Source organism: Chrysemys picta, chromosome 6 (assembly GCF_011386835.1).
Source record: "Chrysemys picta bellii isolate R12L10 chromosome 6, ASM1138683v2, whole genome shotgun sequence".
In the NCBI taxonomy this organism is placed as follows: domain Eukaryota; kingdom Metazoa; phylum Chordata; order Testudines; family Emydidae; genus Chrysemys; species Chrysemys picta.
Window position 1 is genome coordinate 83760486 of NC_088796.1, and position 23379 is coordinate 83783864.

At 39.3% G+C, this 23379-nt stretch overlaps 1 protein-coding gene across 11 annotated transcripts in view; it reads left to right on the forward strand.

Moving 5' to 3' along the window:
* Positions 1–23379, forward strand: part of SEMA4D (semaphorin 4D) — a 159989-nt gene that overhangs the window by 42432 nt on the left and 94178 nt on the right. The gene's annotated exons all lie outside the window — the stretch shown is intronic.

Genomic DNA, 23379 nt, shown 5'->3' on the forward strand with positions numbered 1-23379 from the left:
TCTCATGTTTTTTAAAGCAGGATAGCTGATGTTTTAGCTAGTCCACTGCAAAATCTAGTAGACAGAAGGTACTGTGGTTTTTATTACTCAGTAGCTAGATGAGATGAACCATAGGATAAATATAGTGTTGACCTCGCCTAGCTGCCTTGTGATAAAAACTACAGAGCCTTGTCTCTACTGGGCTTTTACAGAGGGTTAGCTAAAGCTAGCAGGCTGTTAGTTATCTTTTACTGACAGTGAAGACAAACCCTTAGAATACCATGGTGATCTCAGAAGGAGTTTAATTTTATTTTCTGGCTGACTAGCCACATACTGCTGATAAAAATGAAGGGCAAGCAAAGGGTGTGGAGCTAAAATAGTTTTAAATATCTTTTTTTTTTTTTTTTTTTTTTTTGAAACAACCACCAGCATAACATATGGATTACAAATAAAAGACACTATTTAAAAAAAAAAAGATTGATTCTGTGTCTGTTTGTATCAATTTTTATTTAACATGTGCTCAAAGAGTATAGATTTTTTAAAATTAAATTTTCTAATCTGTGTACCAGATCTAAGGAGTTTATTTTCTATGCATTCCTATGGGAGAAGGGTATGGAGAAAAATCTTCCATTTCTCCATGTATTTCCCAGAAGACCTGGCTAATGCAAAAGGAAATGTATCAGGAGTCTTTACTGAACAAAGATTAACACATTCCACTGACAGAAGAAATAGAAAAAGCAATTCAACCTGAGCAATTAAACTCATTTCTTTTGTGAAGCTAATGAGATGGCTAAAATCTCTTTTTCTATACACCTGCATATTTTAGTAATTATCAAGATAAATTGCACTGAAGTACACAATGTATTTGACCAAAAGCCCTTGTGAAAGGGGATACTTAAGACTCCACATGTCTCATGAGGATTAACATTTAGGTTCATGGTGCTGAAGTATTTCTTGTATTAAGAACATAAATACAAGAATATATACTTTTACAGTAACTGATCATCATCTAAACTGACATCTTTGATTGTTAGCAATAGGTATCCTGTTCACAAAAAATTATATGAATTCCTGACTCACCAAGTTTTACAATATTGATTTTATTAGTGGTTAAAGACTGAAGCATCTTAAACAAACAAAAAACCTGTTTATTTTCTGAAAGTCAACAAACCAAACCTATCATCAGAATGTAGTCATCAAGTTCAAAATGTTACCAGGTCAAAAAACAAGAGAATGAGGAAGAGAGATAGGGAGGTACAAAAAAGACACTAATGTTATATTTTTGCCTATCTATATCTAAAATAGCAAAGTCATGTCTTTTCAGATGTTCTACAACATATTGGCTTGTAAAGTAATTATATTTCCTCTCCAAATCATGTCTTTATAATGTTTAAAAGTTGTGCATCTCTACTTTAATAAAGAAGTGTATTAGGAAATGTTTGCTATGCTAATGTTCCCATGCTTGAGGTGAAATCATTTAAATAACAAACTTTTATTATCAAAAATGCATGTATCTTCCCCACTTAACCATGTTTGTTTAAATAAGAAGGAATTCAGAATAAAGGTTATTTCTTCAGCCTTAAGACATGCAGTTTAGTTTAGATTACTGCAAAGACCTCCCTTTAGTGAGTGAACTCATCTAGCATGTGCACATTGACCCGCATAAGGAGGATGTAGTGAGAGACTTAATTCAATCAAACTGCATTTATTGGCTCAAATTACAACGTTTCCTTTATTTAAGCACTGTTTCCATGTTTAATTTACCACGCTAATGATGCATTGGATCTTTGCATGTGATGGGGGGAAAAAACAATGCTAGGGCTTTATAGCATAATACACTTTATAAAGTAAAGAAGTATTAGTTATTTAAATAGTGCATTCCATCACAGCTCACCACCAACCCTCTCCCACATCCCTCTATCCAATCTTCCTGTAGAAGTTTAAAAACACATCTAGAAAGAGTTTTGTTTTGAGAAAATAATTAAGTCCATCTTTTTAGGACTATGTACTTAAACTCAGAGGTACTTGATATTTACTTAAAAGCTCTAGTAAGTCAAGTTTGGTTGCTTTTTTTCTTTGTTTTTTAAAAAACTCCATCTCCAGATTAAACTTTTACTGAATCGTGTTGATTCATAGATTCAAAGGCCAGAAGAGACCATTGTGATCATCTCGTCTGGCCTCCTGTATAACACAGGCCATAGAACTTCCCAAAATAATTCCTAGAACATATCTTTTAGAAAAAATATCCAATCTTGATTTAAAAATTGTAAATGATACAGAATCCACCCCAACCCTTAGTAAATTGTTCCAATGGCTAATTACTGTCACCATTAAACATTCATGCCTTATTTCCAGTGTGCATTTGTCTAGCTTCAACTTCCAGCCATAGGATCATGTTATACTTTTCTCTGCTTGAAGAGCCAGTAATCTGGCTCCCATATTAAATATCTGTTCCCCATATTGGCACTTATACTGTAATCAAGTCACCCCTTAATCTTCTCTTTGTTAGACTCAAAGAGCTCAATCTATTTAATTGATCACTGTAAGGCATATTTTCTAATCCTTTAATCATTCTCATGGCTCCCTCTGAATCCTCTCTAATTTATCAACATCCTTGAATTGTGGGCAGAAGTGGACACAGTATTCCAACATCGGTACAGAGGTAAAATAACCTCTGCACTCCTCCTCCAGATTCCCTTGTTTATGCATTCCAGGAGTGTATTAGCTCTTTTGGCCACAGTATCATACTGGGAGCTCATGTTCAGGTGATTATTCATCATAACTCCCAGATCTTTTTCAGAGTCACTGCATCCCAGGATAGAGTCCTCCATCCTGTAAGTATGGCCTACATGGGTTGACATGCTTTGCTGTTCTCTATAATCTCATTCTGCAGCTTTTGAAATCTTTCAGCTTTGTAAATCTTTTTTTTTAATAATAATATCAACGTGTAAAGATAGAGCTATATCTGATAGTAAAGAGGTCTAATCTAGCAGACAATAACAAGACTCAAAAGCTGAAACTAGACCAATTCAAGCTGGAAATAAGGGACATTTTTTTTAACAATGAGAGTAATTAACCACTGGAACACACAGGATTTGGTGGAATTTCCATTACTTTAATCTTTAAATCAGGACTGGATATTTTTCTAGAAGTTATTCAGATTGGTCATCCACAAGTTACTGGGCTTGAGTCACAAACTGCTGGGTGAAAGTCTAAGTCATTTACAGGCTAAATGACTGTAATGGTTCCCTCTGTCCCTAGAAATCTGTTTCTTGTATCATATGTTGTCTCAGACCTTTGGCAGTAATAGAATCTTCAGCTCAGTTTCAGGCTTGGTGTAAGTGATTGGTCTCTGTCACTGAGATCCAAATTTTGCCACTCTTACTTGCCTTGAATAGCACCTTACTCTGCAGGTAACCCAATTTTAAATCAAGGCAACTCTTCATTGAGTGAGGTGTTACTCAAATTGAGTAAGAGTGGCAGAATTTGGCCCTTAGTGATTTGGCGGGATTTCTCACAATAAAGTTATAGCTCTCTCTGTTTGGCTTTGATTAATCTCTTTGGTCCCAATTAGATGGTTCTGTTTTTTGTAATCTGTTGTCCATCATTAAATGCACTATACAGAAAAGTTAGTGTGTTACTTGTACAATGGATTTTTATTACACCATTTAACAATCTGGAGAAAGATCTTCATGGTGAACAAGTGATTGTCTTTTGGAAATTACTTGGAAGGAAGCAGCTGGTTGGTGAGCTTGTGTTTTTCAGAATTCTACTTGCTTTTTATCAGTCTTTTGTGTGATTAACCCACACTTTGGATGGAGAGTCCTGTCTACCTGTATTGGTCCATCTGACTTGAAACAAACTCATTATTAGGTAAGCAATACACAAGCTAATTTTATAAGTTGAATATGAAAATTGTTATCCTGATCTGCACTGAATTTCTTTAGATTTGTATTATTTTTTCATCAAATCTTTATGTAAGATACTGGCAGTTTCATTTAGAAGCAATATCCGCATTTGGACAGTGAAGAATGTAAGGGCTTTGCTAGCAACAAAAGCCTTGTTCATTTTGAAAATATATGGGGATGTTCTCTTAGGCTGGTTTAGAATGAGATTTCTGACATTCATACGACCAAACAAATATCACTGTATTACATGTTTTGCATTACAGAGCCAGATCAGAGCATCTGGTTTCTAATCTTTTTTCTGAGGAAGAGAGGACATTTTAGGCATGATGGGTCTTGAATTTACCTGATGAGGAATGCCTGAAGAATAAAATGTACATAATTAAGTTGAATATGTGATTCTCCAGCACTTTAAACTTTTAAGTGGCATGACCTGTGTAATAAAACAAGGTTTAAGGAACAAATAATGCCTGTAGGATCAGATTCCAAGTTGAGGGTTCACATTTGCAGATTTTGTGGTAGCTCATCTGGTGCATGAATCTCTGCAAAAGGTATATTTGTTTAAAAAAAGTGAAATTATATATTTGTGACCCAATTTGAACTTTGCATTTCTGGCTTCTGGAGAGCAAATGGAGTTATGGATCCTCCCTGTTGATAAAATGTATATGCACTGATTTAATTTCCTACTCATTCAAAGAATAAAAGCCTGAACACAAATAGGAATTCCTTTGTGAAAGAGTGTGGCTTTAGACTCATATTTCTGTTTCTTTCACGTTGTCTATAAGAGTATACTCTCGAAGCGTTTCTCTTTTAAATAGGTACACAATATTTTTGTGTGTGTGTGTGGGTCAGATGAGCTCAGGTCAGTTCATTTTCTGAGCTATAATGTGTGATTTATTGCACTGGTTGAAAGGGCAAAGAGAAACAGTATCTACTCTAGAGAAACTTGTGCACACAGCATGTAGATATTTTATATATAATAGAATTTTTAAGTAAATTGTGCTACTTTCTATTTGCTGTGTCTTTGATTTGTGTGTCTAGAGCAAAAAGGAGCTGACCCCTAAGTCAAACAGATTGATCATTTAATGTGTTCAGCATGGGTAACATACCTTTTAAGTTTTAGATAAATCAATTACACAGTTAATGTTCAACAAAGACAGCACTTCTTAAAATTATAACGCTGTCTAGAATTGTGCATTAAATTATTTATAGTGGATACCTAATGGTAGGATGATAGATGCTAAGTCTGTGTGTCACCTTGATTTTTCAGCAAGGTCTTTATAATGATATTTACCTTTCTTTCATTTTTTTTTTATAGAAAAGTTCACAAAGAATATTTACGTGGTTATTCCAATAGATGTTATGACAGTATCACCATGTCTGCAATATTCTCTGTAACACAAGCACAGAGAATTTTATTTAAATATTCAAATTCATATAAAATATGAAAGCCACATTTGTGGCTTAATGCAGCCTTCAGTTATGTGTAGATCCATTGCTATTTTTAGTGTGCTATCTGAAGCCACCACTCTCAATGGCTTCATATAAATGTTGAATGATACTCAGGAGACACGTGATTGAGCCCTATGGGACTCTGTAAGTGAGGTCTTTGAAACTGAGGGAACAATTGCCCATAACAGCAACCTGGGTTTAGTTTAAGATGTTATTTCAAGGTGTTTCTATGAACCCAGGCAGCTTCCCGGACAGGTACATTTGATCAACAGTTTCAAATGCTTTGGAGAGTTCCAGCAAGATAAGTATGGATGTACTTCTTTCTGGGGACATAAGGTCATCCCACCTGAGCAACAAGTGATGTCTTGGTACCTTCTCTGACCTGAAGCCTGACTGGGAAGGACCAGGGTACACTATGGGCAGTGGATAGGCAGGGTTGGAGAGTCTCGTTTTTGCTAGTTTTCTGGTTAGCTTGCTTAAGAAAGGGTGGCTCAACACTAGGTGGCAGTTTGCAAGGTTCCTAGCATCAAGAGATGATCCTTTAGGATTGGTTGGACTACTACGTGGTTTCGGATTGATGGCAGCAAAGGAGATGTTTGAGAGGTCTGCACAATTCCAGGGGTGGCATTCCAGCCACATTTTTTTGGCTTGGGGTGGCAAAAAAACCTAGAGCTGGCCCTGAAAACAGGTTGTCATCATTGCTTTCATGACTGTAGCTTGTGAGAATAGGCAAATTCTTGGAAGAAAGCCATTATGCTTCTGGTGTGTGTTTGGCCTCTCGCTCTTGGTGGCCCATCTGAGGTGTAGGTGATTTTTGTGAAATATGAGAATTCCTTTCAGTGAGAGCTGCTGGGAAAGAGTGAAAGCAGTGTGGATTTCACTTAGTGATTTATAGTCAGGAAAAGTTTTGTGGGGTGTGATTTTTTGCAATCTCTATGGCAGAGGAAAGGTAATAATAATACCTAGTTCTCAAGCCCTCCCTGCCTCCATTACCACAATGGCATTGGTCTGTAAAAATTCTTTGTTTGAGTTTGTCTGTATCAAACTGTGTTTTCTGCCACCAATGTCACTTCCTTCCCACTCCCCCCTCCCCCCCCCCCGTCATAGGTCATCTAAGAGCTATGAACTGTTTGAGGAGTAAGGTACTGTTTGGTACTAGTGAGAGTGGCACAAACAGGCCCTAAATGTTTAAAACGCACATCTAATTTCTTACTTTCACTTTTATTCTGGAAATGATTTATATGAGGTTGCTCAGGTTTATTTAGTTAAGTTAAATTCTTTATTTACAAATATTGACACTATACTAAGCATAGTGTAGAGTAGGTTAATGTGTAATCCAGTTATAAGGCCATTATTTTTCTCTTATAAGGATTTTTTTCAGCTGCACATGTGGGGTTTTAGTTGTGCAACTGTCACTACAGCTTGAGTTAAGACAATGCCTGTTAGTTTTTAATGAAGAATTTCTAATTGCCACGAAGTCTGGCTGTTCAGATATTACAGTTCATTTTTGTTTCCCCTTTTGATAGTATACTGGTTAACAAATATGGTGCATTCATATCTAACCAAGCAATGATGGGATCAGTTACAGGGAGGGGGCGGGGGAAAGTAGCATTTAGGATCTGTTGTTTTCACAATAACGATGTTAACTAATGAATTACTCTTTAAGAGGCGAAGGGGTGTCACTAGTTCAGACTTTGTTCATGAATATATATATTTTTTCACAGATTATTCTCATACTGGAATTTTGTGTCATCCCTCCCACCCTACTTTTGTAATCCAATGAACATAAGAATGGCCATATTGGGTTAGAGCAAAGGTCCATCTAGCCCAGTATCCTGTCTTTGGACAGTGGCTAATGCCAGGTGCCCCAGAGGGAATGAACAGAACAGGTAATCATCAAGTGATCCATTTCCTCTTGCTCATTCCCAGCTTCTGGCAATAGAGGCTAGAAACACCATCCCTGCCCATCCTGGCTAATAGCCATTGATGAACTTATCCTCCGTGAATTTATCTAGTTCTTTTTTGAACCCTGTTATAGTCTTGACCTTCACAACATCCTTTGGCAAAGAGTTTCACAGGTTGACTGTGTGTTATGTGAAGAAACACTTCCTTTTGTTCATTTTAAACCTGCTGCCTTTTAATTTCATTTGGGCTAAATTAAGATTAATTTGTTAGTCTACTTAGTGTTTCACTTTTCCCCCTTTAGTATCATAAAATGTCCTTAAATCAAGTAAATTAATTTTTATGCCACATCTTTTTGTAAGGTATTACTGTCTTAACTTGAGTACTTCCAGGAATAAGGGTAGTAGCCAGATCCTGGGCTGAATATACTCAGAAACTTAAATATTTTTCCTGTGAGCATGTCAGATTCCCTTAGCCTTTAGCTTCATTGTATATTTATTATTGAGTTGAGAGAGAAAATCAAATTACTGTAATGACAAATTTAACAAAATATTCACATTGTAAACAATTTTTTACAGAAATTGAAATGGTCTGTCACACTGCTGAAAGATAATGTTTAAACAAAACTGTCTTTTTCTTTATTCTTCTTTTCCTCACTGCCTTTCTTTTATCTCTTTTTTTCCTTTACAAGGCTCTTGTGTCCAATAGAAATAGAATCTTTTTTTGTTTACGTCGTGTTTTGAAATGAAATTGAGAAGGCGGTATTGGGATTCTCATAGTGTAAGCAATGTAAACAAAAATATAGTTCATTGACTTTAGGAAGTGCAGATAAGAGCCTTTCTCATCTGTAGGTGGGGAAGAGAGGAAAAAGATAAATTAATCAAAAGGTTTAACTTTTTTTATTAGTCTCCTGGACTCTTCACAACCCCATTTTCTTTTCTCTTTTGGGAATTTGTCATGTACATTTTTGAAATTTTACTGCTTCAGTTGAAGAGAATGAAGATGAAGTGTTTGTTTTTGTTGCTGTCAAACAACTTAATTCAGAATATTAAAGCCAGTCCTAGTAGCGAAATGTGCATATGCTCAGTATAATTGAAAAAGCACCATAGAAATGATTATGCAAGTCAAGCACCAAGTAACAATCAAAGGTCAGAGTTGCATAACTGGGAAAATCTGTAGTTATGCTTCAGTAACTGTCCAGTACATGTGCACTCTGGCAGAGATCGTTGTTTTGCATTATAATCTCTTATCCAGATAAAGACATTTCTTCCCTGGGAGACAAAATAAAAAGCTAGATCTGGGTATCCTGCCAAACTATATGCCGTACAACTTGGGAGCAATGGAATGCAAAGATGTCATAAAACTTACCTTTGGATATCCCCAGTCCTGAGACCACTTTGTGCTGGGCTTATCTCCCCTCCCCTCCCCCCCCCCAACTTGTACCATCTGCCAATAACCCCAGGGTGCTGAAACAGCAGTGGAGGTTCAGTAGGCCGTAGGGAAGCTCTGTCCAGGCTCGCTTTGCCAGCAGCCAGGTGTGTTGTAGGTTAGAGGAGGGTGGTGGTGGTGTAGGAATCAGTAGGCTTGCTGTATGCATATTGCTGTACTGCAAATTTCCCCTACACTGGGGTAATTCTCCCAGGGCATGTTAGTCCAGTTTTACAAGAAGATTCCATCACCAGTGTGGCACAGCGTAGCCACCCAGCTTCCCAGGAGATTGGCCTCAAGTGGCTGTTGTTTTCACACATCATAAAAGCTTCTCCAAAATTTTCCTTTCTTCAGAAAAGTGCTTTGAGATTTGTTGATGTAAAGTGCTGTATAAGAACTATTACTATCACTTTGTTTCTCTGCTCAAGTCCAGAGCCAGTTTTTCTGTGTAGTATGGAGGTGCTGCTGCATAATCCCACATGCTTTAATCATATGCAGCATTTGGTCTGTGCCCTGGAAAGGCAAAGACTTCTTGAAAACACAAGTGTAAGAAGAAGAAAAGCAATTGGGAAAGGCAAAAGGAAAAATGGTATCTATGAAATATTATTGAATAAAACCACTTTGTATCTCTTTTGTCTTCTTCTCAGTCTGTTTTGAGGGACGAGGAGGAAATCTTTATAAGTGCAAAGAGGATCTTCAAGAAAGTTAGAAAAATGTAATAAATTCTAAGGAGTTGTTAAAGATTTCATCCATCTTCTTGAGACACACTGTCACTTATAGACAGTTGACATCAGTGGAACAAGATCAGTATCATTAGTTTAAAAAATGATCCCCCCCCATGTGCAGTCATGCATCAACCTGCCCTCGGCATGTAACCTGACACTCCCAGGCTGTAACAGAATAAATCAATACCATTAGAAGCACTTCTGTATCTTAGTCTGTTACATTCTTAGGCAGGGGATGGGGATGGGAGGGGGTGCGGTTTCTTTCTCTGTCTTTTCATTCTTTGACTCTCCCTGTAGTTTGGACATTATTTTTTTTTCATATATTCTTCCTTGATACACCCTTCTACAGGGAGATAGGGACGGTTTTGCAATTCTGAATTGGATTGTACATTACAACAATCATGACCATTGTTTAGACGTTAGTATTTTTAATATTCTATATATTTTAAGCATGAAGATGATGAATTTAAAAAAATTCCACTGATGTTCAAACATCATATTATACAAAATATATGGAGCAACATTACATATTAACCCCCCCAAATCCCTTGTTACAAGGCTTCTTGTTCTGATCAAATGTCTTTTATATAATGCTACTGTAGTCTTGACTTGATACTCTTTATAAACACATTCTAAACACTCTGGAACAAGTGAATTGCTCACAAGGATAGCCTTTTAGAAAAGGATAGACTAAATCTGAAAACTTGCTGAGGAATGTTGTATGTGACAACTGAGAAAGAAATAGAAGGATAATAAAATTATCCTTTCTAGCATGTGTATTAAATACTATTGCTGCTGTCATCAAATCACTCACTTGGCTTGTGGGAAGAAGCTGTTGTTTAAATGTTGAGGTGGAGGGGCACTCTTTAAATTCTTATTTAAAGCTTCCACTGGTGCCTGCAACAGCAAATTCTTCTAATTTTAGACTTGTTGAAATTACACAGTTCTGCAGTGGTGTAAATCTTATTCATTACATTATATGATTGTTCTGCAGTTGTATCATGTATTGTTAAATAGCTCCCAGTAAATGGAGATATCCTATCTCCTAGAACTGGAAGGGACCTTGAAGGTCATAAATGATTGATACACATTTCTAAAACCCGTTAGATTTAGTTTGCTCCTTTTCAGAGCTCCTAACAATCCAGGACAGCTTTGTTTAAAGGCTGTATAATCCAAATGTGGAGGAAGGACTGACTGGCCTTATCTTGGAAGAAATTGTTTTTCAATTGTGAAATTGATGGTCAAAGATATATGCAGTGTTATTGTAGCTGTGTTGGTCCTAGGACATTAGAAAGACAAAGCAAGTGAGGTAATATCTTTTATTGGACCAACTTCTGTTGGTAAGAGAGACAAGCTTTTTAGCTTCCACAAAGCTCTTCTTCAGGTCAAAAACATCAGTTTTAAATTGATCAAATATTAACTACTTTTTCTTCTATTATTCATTTGAAATGAGGTAACGCCCATTGACCAATTACAATCAGGGTCCCATTGTGCTAATATACTATGAATTCATAGGAAGATAGGGTCCTTTGCCTCAAGGAATTCACAATATATTTACACTGTATGAAATATAACCTTGTAAATCTACTATGTTACAGAATTTTGGCTGATGCCTGTCATTTTGTGCCTATGTTCCTTCCCATGGGATTTTATTGCCCATTCTTACAGTTTTCAGCACTGTGGTAGGCAAGTGAAATGTTTAATTCAACCAGCATCTGAATGTAAATTGTGTGTTCTATGCTTTAATCTGATTTCACGTATACCAAATTTTCTGATAAATGTGAATGAAAATGATAGAAACTTTACCTGCTAAAACTGTAGTTCAAGGGCTTGATTCTCATTTACCCTACAGCAGTTCAAATCAAGATTAACAACATTGAAGTCAGTGAAGTGGGAAGGCAACAAAGATAATATAAAAGCACAAAAAAGTTCTGTCCCTCATTTTCTAATCACTTGTTCCTATAACTTTTTGTCATTGATACATCAGGATTCATGTGGCTCACAAGTGATATTTTGTTTATTATTCTCACTCTTTGCTAACACCACTAATGAGTATAGATTTATTCATCTCAGTGTCTTGAGTCCAACATTCACTTAAGTTCCCACATTGCCAAAATAATTAACTTGCTAGGATTTCACCTCTATTCTGAGGTTACTATCTCGGACCCACGTTCTTTCTTTTCCCTCCCTCCTGCTGAGAATCGGGTCTACCTGTCCTGACTGAAATCCTCATTCCTGCTCCTGTTCGTTTCTGCTACTCTGGCCCTTTATCCACTGTAACGGGGCTATAAAAGTCCCAGTTCTAGCCAGGGAGGATTCTCCCAGCATAGGAACTGCAGCAGACAGCAATAAGGATGCCCTCACAGTCTTCTATATGTAGGACATGCCAGAGGGAGGGCTGAGAGCAGGAAGGTCATGCCAGAGGCAACAGCTACTTGACTTGATATTTCTGTTATTCTATGAGTAGTGGTCTTTGTAGGTATTCATTGTGGGTGCACCTGTGCTCCATGTGCCTGATATCAGAAGTTTTTCACTAGCCATATCTGTTGGTCTGCACCAGTTTTTCACTAGCCATATCTGTTGGTCTGCATCTCCTCATGCTCCAAACTGAGGGTATAAGGCACAGTATGGACTGACCACTTCTCCAGTTCTTTTCTACTGCTCATGGTTTGAGATGGAACCACTCAGTGTCTTCAGACTTTGCTAGCATTCCTGCTCTAACGCAGCTAGAGTTCCTGCTCTGCATCTTCAGAGGTCAGACCCAAGGACTCATCCAAACAAAGATGTGATCAGGGTAAGGGCAAACACTCTTTTATAAGAAAGGGAAGAAATCCCCTCCCAAATCCTCTAAGAAAAGGGGCTGCTTCCTGCTACATGGTGACTTTGGTTGTTATGAGATAGGCTTATTTCCTCAGGGTTTCCCAAGTGACAGAGGATCTCCCTTTCGAGGACAATAATCCTTTCAGTGAGAAGACAGACAAGTTACTGCATACTCTTAAAAAGTCCTGCACCACTCTCCATTCTTGGGAATACACACCTTGTCATCTCAGAGTAAATACTACAAACCACCTCCTTATAGTCACCATCTTGATCTCCAAAGAGCTGACAGCCTCAGCAAGCACTCCCACAAGGATCACAAGTGGGACCTCTACAACTCAGTGCCACAGGACATTTTCCAGAGTGAGGCGTCCCAAGCATCCCAGGCAAACGAAAAGTGTCCAGACATCTGCTTCCAAGATGCCTAAGGGCACAATTCTAGAGGGGCACCGTCCTGGTACAGTGGTCAGAACACTCATTATGCCTTCCTTCCATTCCCCTATTACTTCATGTCCTGTGGAAGATCAACCAGGACTATGCAACTGAAATACTGGTAGCACCTTGGTGCCTAAGACAGTTTTGGATGGCCTCCCATCCATGCAGGCATACAATTGTTTCCGGATTTACTGACTCAGTATTGGGGCAGGACCAACGGTCCCAACCCGGTATCGCTCCCTCTGACAGCATGATTCTTGAACAGACAACAAACTTAGAGAGAGCATGTTCAGAAGAGATCCAATTCATCCTCAATAACAGTAGAAAAACCTCTAGAAGGAAATGTTATGCCACTAATGGAAGTGGTTCTCTCTTTGGTGCCAGCAACATCACATACTTCCAAGGACTCTGGGATCACTCTCATCTTGGACTATCTTCTATCTTTAAAGTCACTGGATCTATCCACTAGCTCGCTGCTTGTACCTCTAGCAGTGTTTAATGCCTTCAATCTTGCAATGGAGAGCTACTGTCTTCTCCTTCCTGGGACTTGAACCTATTGATCTCAGTGCTTATGAATCCACTGTTTAAGTCTTCGGCCTCCTGCTCCCTTTTATACCTTTGCATGAAAGTGGCCTTCCTAACAGCAATCACCTCTGTCAGGAGAGTGGGTGAGCACAGGGCCCTTGTGGCAAACTCCTCCTACAGGTGTTTCATAAGGATTAAAGTGTCTCTGATATTGCACCCCAGATTCATCCCAAAGGTCTCCCCGGATTTCACTTCAGTCAAACCATACATTTACCTGTCTTCTATCCGAAAACCTCATGATAACAGGGACAACAAGAAGCTTCACTTGCTGGATGTCCTCAGAGCTCTGGCCTTTTACTTGCAGAGGACAGTGCTTCTCAAAGACTGATCCATGGCAACCTCCTTGTCGATCCCTGAGCTTTCCCTGTCACAGTTTAGGAAAGCAGCAAGCCAGTCCCTGATATCAAAAAGGTTGAGAAACGTGGCTTTAGGAAGTCTTTGGGACTGTTTGTGTTCATCCCCAAGCAAATGAAGAGGCGCAGTTTCATCACAAAGACTCTTCAAATATATTTCTTGCTGCATTCTGCTTTGCTGTGAATTAATGGCAACCCCTCCCCAATAAGATGTGAGGCCCCACTCAACCAGAGCACAAGGTACCTCAGTGACAATTCTGCAAGGAATTCCCCTCTTCGAAATCTGTAGGTTGGTTAGATGGGGCTCTCTGCATCTTTTACTAGGCATTATGCCCTCATTCAAGCTTCATCCATGGATGCTTCTTTCAGCACAGTGGTCTTGCAATCTGTGGTACACCTTTCTCCTCAATGAGTGCTGCTTTAAAATCCCCCACAGTGGAATTCATATAGGAACCATCACATAGAAAAAGAAGAAAGAAAGAAAGGTTTACCTTATAGTAACTAGAAATGTGTGGTCCCTATGGATATTCCACAACCCACCCTCTTTCCCCTCTGCTTCAGATCCTTATTATGGTTTGCAGCAGAGTAAGAACTGGACAGGCCATGCTACCTCTTATATCCTCAGTTTGGAGCACAAGGAGGTGCAGGTGCAGACCCATGGACGCTGCTCTTTCTTCCATTTTCCTTGCTGAATCATGGTTTATTTTTATGCTGCTTGGATCAAGGAGATCAGTCTGCTCAGAAGGTTTTTCTTTTATCTGTGGGTACCCCCTTTTAAAATTATTTTCCCTTATCCATAAAGGACAATCAATGTCATAACAGCCAAGATTGGCCTCTGAAGATATAATCCAATTATTTCATATGCTGGTCTTGTCCTGAGATCCACACAACATTTGTTTTGAATTTATACTCCTGGGGGAATTCTGCATCACTGCGCATGTGCCGAATTCTTGTGCCCCACAGATTCCCTGGCAGAAACAAGACTTCTGGTGGGGAAGCAAAGGGAAGCCGCAAGAACAGTCACACGCCCCTTCCTGGCAGCGCCGGCAGGTCAGTTCAGGCACTTGAAGCAGCCGGTAGAGATGTAAATCACCACCAGCATGGGATGGGGGCTGGGCAGGTGTGTGTGTGTGTGTGTGTGTGTGTGTGTGTGTGTGTGTGAGAGAGAGAGAGAGACACTCAGGCCTTGGCTACACTTTGGGGGGCCCCGCACTTTGTGAGGAGGCGGGTGGGGAGGTGGGGCGGGCGAGGAGGAGCCCCACTTAACCCCAGTGTTTCCTGCCTGCCGGCAGGCACCACAAATCAGCACCTCCCTCTCCCCCCACTGATCAGCTGTTTCACTGCGTCTGGAGGCACTGGGGGGAGGGGAGAGGAGAAGGGCGCAGTGCAGGGTTCTGGAGTCCCAAGCTGGCAGTGGAAAATGGGCTCAGAAGTAATTCCAGCATGTCAGGTGACAGTCAAAAGGGGATGTCTGTGACTGAACCCGTCACAGGTGGAACTGGGCTTGGAAGAGGCGGGGGCGGAGCGGGGATGGGAAGAGGGGGGGAAAGGGGTGGAGTGGGGGCGGGTCCTGGGCAGAGCAGAGGGGGCAGATAGAAACTCAGAACTCCCCTGGGAGATAGAAACTCAGCGCCTGTGTTCCGGGCCCTACACCCTGCTAGGGACAGCCCTGCCCCCAGGAGTAGAATTTGGATCTCCTATTTGCTATTTTGGAGAAAACTGAAAGAATATGCACTCCTGGTTCTTAATTACAATTAATGAGCATAGTGTATTGTACCATCTTGCCCTTGAGTGCAGGGGACTGGACTAGATGACCTCTCGAGGTCTCTTCCAGTCCTACATTTCTGTGATTCTATGATTTTAAAAATCTGGAACAGTTGAAATTAAGGAATCTATTTAACATGCTACTTAAACATTTTTTCCTATCATGAAATTAGTGCTTTCAACAAAGGCTTAAATTGTTGTGAGAGTCTAATTTTTTTTTAACATCTACATACTGAGACATGTTTTTTTTTGGTTCCCCCCCCCCATTTAATAGATTTTTTGTTGTGAAAGAGTAATATGCAATAAAGTACCGGTAAATTATTGAGGGTAAAAGTCTTGTGATCAGTGACAGACTAAATGTATGTAATGTTTAACTAATGTATATTCACTCTGTTTCTTGGATTGCTGTTTGTGAGAAGTGCAGCCTTGAGATGCTAGCTAGTGGAATGTGAAAGAGAACCGAATACAGGATATTTTTAGTTTTCTCTGAACAGTGGGGCAGATGGCTTTATTAACTTTTCTTCATGAATAAGGACAGCAATTGTTGCTTGGGGAAGAAAACTGGCCAGATCAAACTGTTTTACACTAGTGTTCTGTGGCTGAAGGAGTGGGATGTTTCAGCTTTTTGTCTTATGGCAATTCTTTCATAAAATTTGCCAGGAAAAAAAAGTGCCCTTTGTTTTTTGTTTTATTAAATATGGAGTGAAGAAGCTATGATTTGTAAGATGATAGCCTATTTCTTTAATTTCACTTCTGTACATGTGTTGTATATCTTGAAAGGAGATAATAGATTCTGACTGTTTTATTTTTGGCCTCCTTAACCCTGAATAATTTGTCAGGGAGACAAATTACACTGGTCTACAATTTTTGAGAAGTCGTCTGCTTCAGAGATAAAAATGTGCTATTTATTATGTATTTTGATGTGCTGAATTCAAATATGACAATTAAAACAACTGATTGGCTACTGTTTCTAAGATATTTAAGTTTTTACATTTTATGTCTATGTATATTGTGTAGATAGTAGAGTTTTAATCATAAATTGTAAACCTAGGTCTTTTCATGTGTTTATGGTTGCTTTACATGATAATATTTCACCTGTCCTGTTTATGTAACACTTTAAAAATCAGCAAAAGGGTTATATAAATACAATTTATTATGAAACACAAGGCAAAAAACTATTATGTACATAGTTTAGTCCTATTCAGTGTCTACTCGGCGCTTCTCGGCTTGTCTCTTGTATTCATTAAATGGAGCATCTCTTGTCACTGTCCAGCAATAGTCTGCAAGCATTGATGCACTCCATTTGCCCTGATAGCGTTTCTCCATTGTTGCAATGTCCTGGTGAAATCGCTCGCCGTGCTCGTCGCTCACTGCTCCGCAGTTTGGTGGAAAAAAATCTAGATGAGAGTGCAAAAAATGTATCTTTAGTGACATGTTGCAACCAAGACTTTTGTATGCCTTGAGGAGGTTTTCCATCAACAACCTGTAGTTGTCTGCCTTGTTGTTTCCGAGAAAATTTATTGCCACTAACTGGAAGGCTTTCCATGCCGTCTTTTCCTTGCCACGCAGTGAATGGTCAAATGCATCATTTCGAAGAAGTTCACGAATCTGAGGACCAACAAAGCCACCTTCCTTTATCTTAGCTTCACTTAACCTTGGAAATTTTCCATGGAGGTACTTGAAAGCTGCTTGTGTTTTGTCAATGGCCTTGACAAAGTTCTTCATCAGACCCAGCTTGATGTGTAAGCCTGGTAACAAAATCTTCCTTGATTCAACAAGTGGTGGATGCTGAACACTTTTCCTCCCAGGTTCCAATGACTATCGGAGTGGCCAATCTTTCTTGATGTAGTGGGAATCTCTTGCACGACCATCTCATTCGCAGAGAAAACAGCAGTACTTTGTGCATCCAGTCTGCAGACCAAGCAAGAGAGCGACAACCTTCAAATCAACACAAAGCTGCCACTGGTGTTGGTCATAGTTTATGCACCTCAAAAGTTGTTTCATGTTGTCATAGGTTTCCTTCATATGGACTGCATGACCAGCTGGAATTGATGGCAAAACATTGCCATTATGCAGAAAAACAGCTTTAAGACTCGTCTTCGATGAATCAGTGATCAGTCTCCACTCATCTGGATCGTGAATGATGTTGAGGGCTGCCATCACACCATCGATGTTGTTGCAGGTTACAAGATCACCTTCCATGAAGAAGAATGGGACAGGATCCTTTTGACGGTCACAGAACATGGAAACCCTAACATCACCTGCCAGGAGATTCCACTGCTGTAGTCTGGAGCCCAACAGCTCTGCCTTACTCTTGGGTAGTTCCAAATCCCTGACAAGGTCATTCAGTTCACCTTGTGTTATGAGGTGTGGTTCAGAGGAGGAGGATGGGAGAAAATGTGGGTCCTGTGACATTGATGGTTCAGGACCAGAAGTTTCATCCTCTTCCTCTTCCTCGTCTGATTCAAGTGAGAATGATTCTGGTGCATCAGGAACCGGCAGTCCTTCTCTGTGGGGTATTGGGTGTATAACTGATGGAATGTTTGGATAATGCACAGTCCACTTTTTCTTCTTTGACACACCTTTCCCAACTGGAGGCACCATGCAGAAGTAACAATTGCTGGTATGATCTGTTGGCTCTCTCCAAATCATTGGCACTGCAAAAGGCATAGGTTTCCTTTTCCTGTTCAACCACTGGCGAAGATTTGTTGCACAAGTGTTGCAGCATATGTGTGGGGCCCACCTCTTGTCCTGATCTCCAATTTTGCAGCCAAAATAAAGATGATAGGTTTTCTTAACCATGGTGATTATACTGCGCTTTTGTGATGCAAAAGTCACTTCACCACAAACATAGCAGAAGTTATCTGCACTGTTCACAGAAGTACGAGGCATCTCTGCTCACTTTGGCTAAACAGAAATGTGTCCCTTTGCAAAATCAAACACTGACAAATAAGAGAGCATAACACTGTGATTTTTAGAGCTGATCTAGGGCAATTTGTTCAGCAGCGTGATGTAAGCTTTGTTATGATTACATCATCCATGACTTCTAGGAATAACATGATACAATTCATATCATGTATGACACAATACCAGCTTCAGATTGCATCATTCATTGTTTTGCCTAAAAAGCAAGTACTGTCCAAACCCAGTCATAGATTTATTCATAGATCCAGTCAAAGATGTATTTTAGTCATTTCTGGTTTAAATTGAGATCCCTTCCCTTTATAACTCACTTATCCTCCGCCATTCCCAAGTCAAGGGTCGTATATACTGACCCAATAGCATATCTTGAAAACTAGAGCCAATCAACAATTTTAAGCATCATTTTCGTTCTCTGTGACCCAGAATTAGTAAAGTTTGACTACATTTATTTCAGAAACATTTTGGCTGTAGAGCAGTGTTATCTGCATTTTCCTTTGGTTGTTTTGATCTTTTGCTGTAAAGTTTTTTATATTGCCTTCCTTTTCTGGAAAACACCAAGTAGTGCTGTGCTGTACCCTTCTATTTATGGTAAGAATTTAATTTCTGAGGATGAGAGGACAGAATCCAAAGGGTAGTTTTTCCTCCTCCTCCTTTATATTCCTGCTATATGATACTCTAGTGTATTTATCTAGACCGCTGATGAAAAATTTCCATAGTGGTGGGGTCTTGTGGACTTGATTTCCGATGCAGCAAAGCACTGAAACAAATGTTTAACTTTAGGCACTTGAAAGTTGAGCATGTTCTTCTCTTGGAGCCAAGCCTCCACCCTGAACTATATAGTCTTATTGTGTTTGATGTTTGAAAAGAGTGATGGACAAATAAAGAGAGACTCAGATGTTTGGTTTAGGTATCTACCCAACAGTCATTCTGCCTAGAAATGAGCTGTACTAACAGCCTTTCTTGTGATATTACAAGGTGCTAACCCCACTGAAGCCAGGAAAGGAACACTGGCCATTACAGATGGTGCTGGATTGAGAGGACTTTGAATGGGTGGGCCTCATCCTTGCAGATGGGCCAGTGGTGGCCACTGGTGGGTGGAAGTGGGCCCCTCCCTGCACCACCCTCCACAGATTGTATAGTTCAGGGATGGCCAACCTCTGGCTCCGGAGCCACATGCGGCTCTTCAGAAGTTCGTATGCGGCTCCTTGTATAGGAACCGACTCCGGGGCTGGAGCTACAGGTGCCAACTTTCCAATGCTCACTACTCAACACCTGGCTCTGCCACAGGCCCTACCCCCACTTCACCCCTTCCCACCCTCTTCTCTCAGCCTGTCATGCCCTCACTCCTTCCCCTCCCCCCCAGAGCCTCCTGCGGAGAGGACTGAGCTCTTATGGTGAGGCTCCATGGTTGGCTCATGCTATAACTTGCCCAAGGCTCTGGTCATGGGTTTAAATGGGTTGGGTTATGCCTGGGGCATTTTAAGAAGATCATCTGAACGTGAAAGGGGGCCAACATCAGTGAAAGGAGGCAGCTATTGCACCAAATATCATGTAAAGATTTCATATACAGCTGTGTACACCAGGTAATTGTGGACCTACCCACCTATAACAATATTACATCAAATACTTGACTATAAGAATTCTACAGCAAGTACTGTATATGCTGAAATACTGTACCACATCTAAAACCGGTAAACCAGATGTGCTTTACTGGTGCACTTATCTGTGAAATTTCCAAAAGTTTTTTTTAAAAAGCCATTTGTATTACACAGAAAGTAGTATTAAAAAAAAGGGGGGAGGTTCAAGGATGAATTTGCAATGCGTGCATGAATTCCGGAAACCCTCTGACCCAGACATTACATTAACTACTGTTGCTGCAGGAGACTGTGTGCTTAATTAGAATCAATACATTCCACAATCTGAGAGGAGAAAATGACCTTGTATTTGAAGGATAAATTATCAGGATATTACTGATCTCATTCTGGGAATTCCAACACTCCCCTTCCTCCTAGTTTTCTCTGAGAAGTCTTATGGATGGATACTTAGTTTGTTGCAATTACTGTAACTTTAAATGAAAGCTATTCTGTTTGCTATCCAGTAATATGTGGCATTAAGAGCTGGGTGGTATTATTATTTATTATTATAGTAGAATTAAAAGTGTGGCAAAATGCTAAAAAGACTTCCAGTATTATGAATAATATTTTATATTAACATATATTTAGTGTATCACTTTCTCCCTTCTCTTTCTAGAACAAATATGATTTTTTTCAGGAGCTCTTGGTTATTATGTATCTTAACTAAGTCGATTCTTATCTTTATGTGCAATTCCATATATAATTGATATGGTTACAGACTGTATCAGTGTGGTTTCATCCATTAAACTGGACAGAATGTAGAAGTTTCCTGTGAGTTTACAAAAAATATTACTGTTGTAAGAGTCAAATATGGTCCACTTGAAGTCAATGGGATTTTTGCTATGATTTTGCTTGATGCTAAGATTTGACCTTAAGGGTAGAAAGAATTGGCTGATGTAGAAAGGAAGTTAAAGGAATTAAATTTTTATGCAAAAATTGCTGTTTGCACTTTCAGAAATAAAATTCTTTAAAATCTTTCCCCATATCTGGACTGCAAAGTGAATGTAACGAATCATGGTACAAAATATACAGATGCAGACTCGGGTCTGCAGCTTGATCTCCATCCTCACTGCAAAATGACAGGGCTTGGACTAGAATCACAATGGGGACCCTAGGGTGACCAGATGTTCTGATTTGATAGGGATAGTCCCGATTTTTGGGTCTTTTTCTTATATAGGCTCCTATTACCCCCCACCACCGTCCCAATTTTTCACATTTGCTGGCAGCTCACCCTAGGAAAACCCCCTCCCCCCAACATTCCCTCCCTCCGCCCCCCCATTCTGCCCCATCCCCAATCAGGGTACTAGGACCTGGGTTCTGAGTGCTTGCTGACCTAAATCAGACTGATTTGTATGTGGATGGAAGGGGAACTTGTGCTCAAACCCAAATCGGAATCTGAGCTTAGTGTGTGATGTAGACATACCCTAAGGGTCCAAACCCACTTTAGGGCCCCTTTACACTGCTAGAATGGTTCAAAGTGGCCTTAGTGTAAATAAAAATCTGTCTCTAAGCTTTTAGTGCTTGTCTGTCTCTCTTTTTGGGACTTCTTCATCTGTCTTTGTTCCTAGATCAGTTTCCTGCATTCCTATTTCTGAAGACGGAGAATAGAGCTCCTCCTTTAGTTATGATCTATGAGCATTTGGTGCAGGGCTGGGTTTTGGAAGTCCCTGATGGTTTTGGAGAAGAGGGTTGAGTAGACTGTTATGTCTATGGAAGAGAGAGAACTTAGACATTTTGTGCATTGAGTTGTCTCTATATTGTAGCTTATTAGTGTCATAACCTGAATCAGAGATTTGCATACAGGATTGCCCGCTAAATGTTGTATTCTTTTTTTTCTTCCTTATTTTGAAAATTAATTAGGGTAAATAGTGGCAATAAATGGCATGTAAAGGCAATTACACTGCTTAATTACTAATTGCCAGAAGACAGGTGTTCATATCATAAAAGCTACCACCACAACTGGCCTTAATTGGTACACTTATTTGCAGTATCAACAGAAATACTGAGGATTGAAGAGAGCATGGAAATGGAGGCGTTATCTACACACACAGGTTGTACCACTTTAACTATACCAGTATAGTTGAAATAAGTGGTGCAACACATGCTACGCCACTCCTACTGTGTGGACAGTTATACCAGTATAAAAGTACGTATTCTGGTATAACTTATTTCCATACAGGAAGGGGAATAAGCTATACTGATATGAGCATCTTTATACTTGTATAACTGGGTCTGTTCTAGATGTACCAGTATAATTTTTTGGTAAAATTACATTCCTAAGTGATGTAACTGTATCAGTACAAACAATAGGTATAGACCAGGCTCGAGCTACCCTCTTAACCCCAAAAGTGTTGTCCAACTCAATAAGGAACTCTGACTGATGACTCTCTTAAAAAGGAACTTTAATAGGTTTTGTTTGATTGTTTTGCATAATCATCCAGTGTCTGTTTTAAACTGTATTATAACTTGTTTTAGCCCCTTTTCTTTTACATCTCTTAGTTAATAAATTTCTAAACCATGGCATAAGTTTCATGTATGTTTGCCATAAAACTAACAAACCAAAGTCTTTGTATGCCAAGCCGCAAACCTGGTTTAACATTATTTAATACTAACTATTAACAAAGTAATGTTAATACCTTTAACTCTTTGGGCCCATTCCATCTAAATTAATACAACAGCGCTGCAATGAACTGCTCCCCATACTGGTCCAGTTTAGAATTCTTATCGCATATTTGTATTTTCTGTGAGCAAAACACTCAATGCAACATTGTTTTAATCGTGTTACTATGCTATAATTATCACTGTATGCTAGATAAAGACCAGTATGAAAAATATGGCCTCATTCTTTCACAGCCCTATGCATACATTGTGTAGGAACCTTGTGATATGATGGTGTCTGTATTTACTTTTTGATAGTTTGTAAACATCTCCTAACAAAGACTGTTTAAGCCATTGAGACATCTGGGCTGACTCACATTTAACCAGCTTATGTGAGCAAATATTTCTATCAGTTCACATAGTGAAATGTTAGCTATAAAGTAAGCCACATTCTGCCATAAAGATAAACAGCATAGTATGGTTATGATTAAAAAATTCATTAATCATATTCTAAATTTTTTTCTGCCCACAAGTGTAGAAGTGATGATTGAGACCCATCGAAATCTTTAATTTTTGTAATTGCTGTATTGAGCATTTGTGAAATATAGCATCTGTATGTCTGAATAGAAGGAAGGGGGTTAGTGAGTATGTGTGTGTGTGTACTACATGTCAGACACTTCTTTGTACATACAGTCAGCACTGACAGGAGGCTTGTACATTAATACCTAGGGCTTGAAAATTCCACATGCCTGTGGCAATTATTTTTCTCTTCCAGATAAATGTCGTCAGCTTTCACAGAATCTAAATGTTCATTAAAAAGTGTTTTTGGCCCTTACAGTTGTAAATATAATGTTCCCAATATTACCTGAGTGTAAAGTGT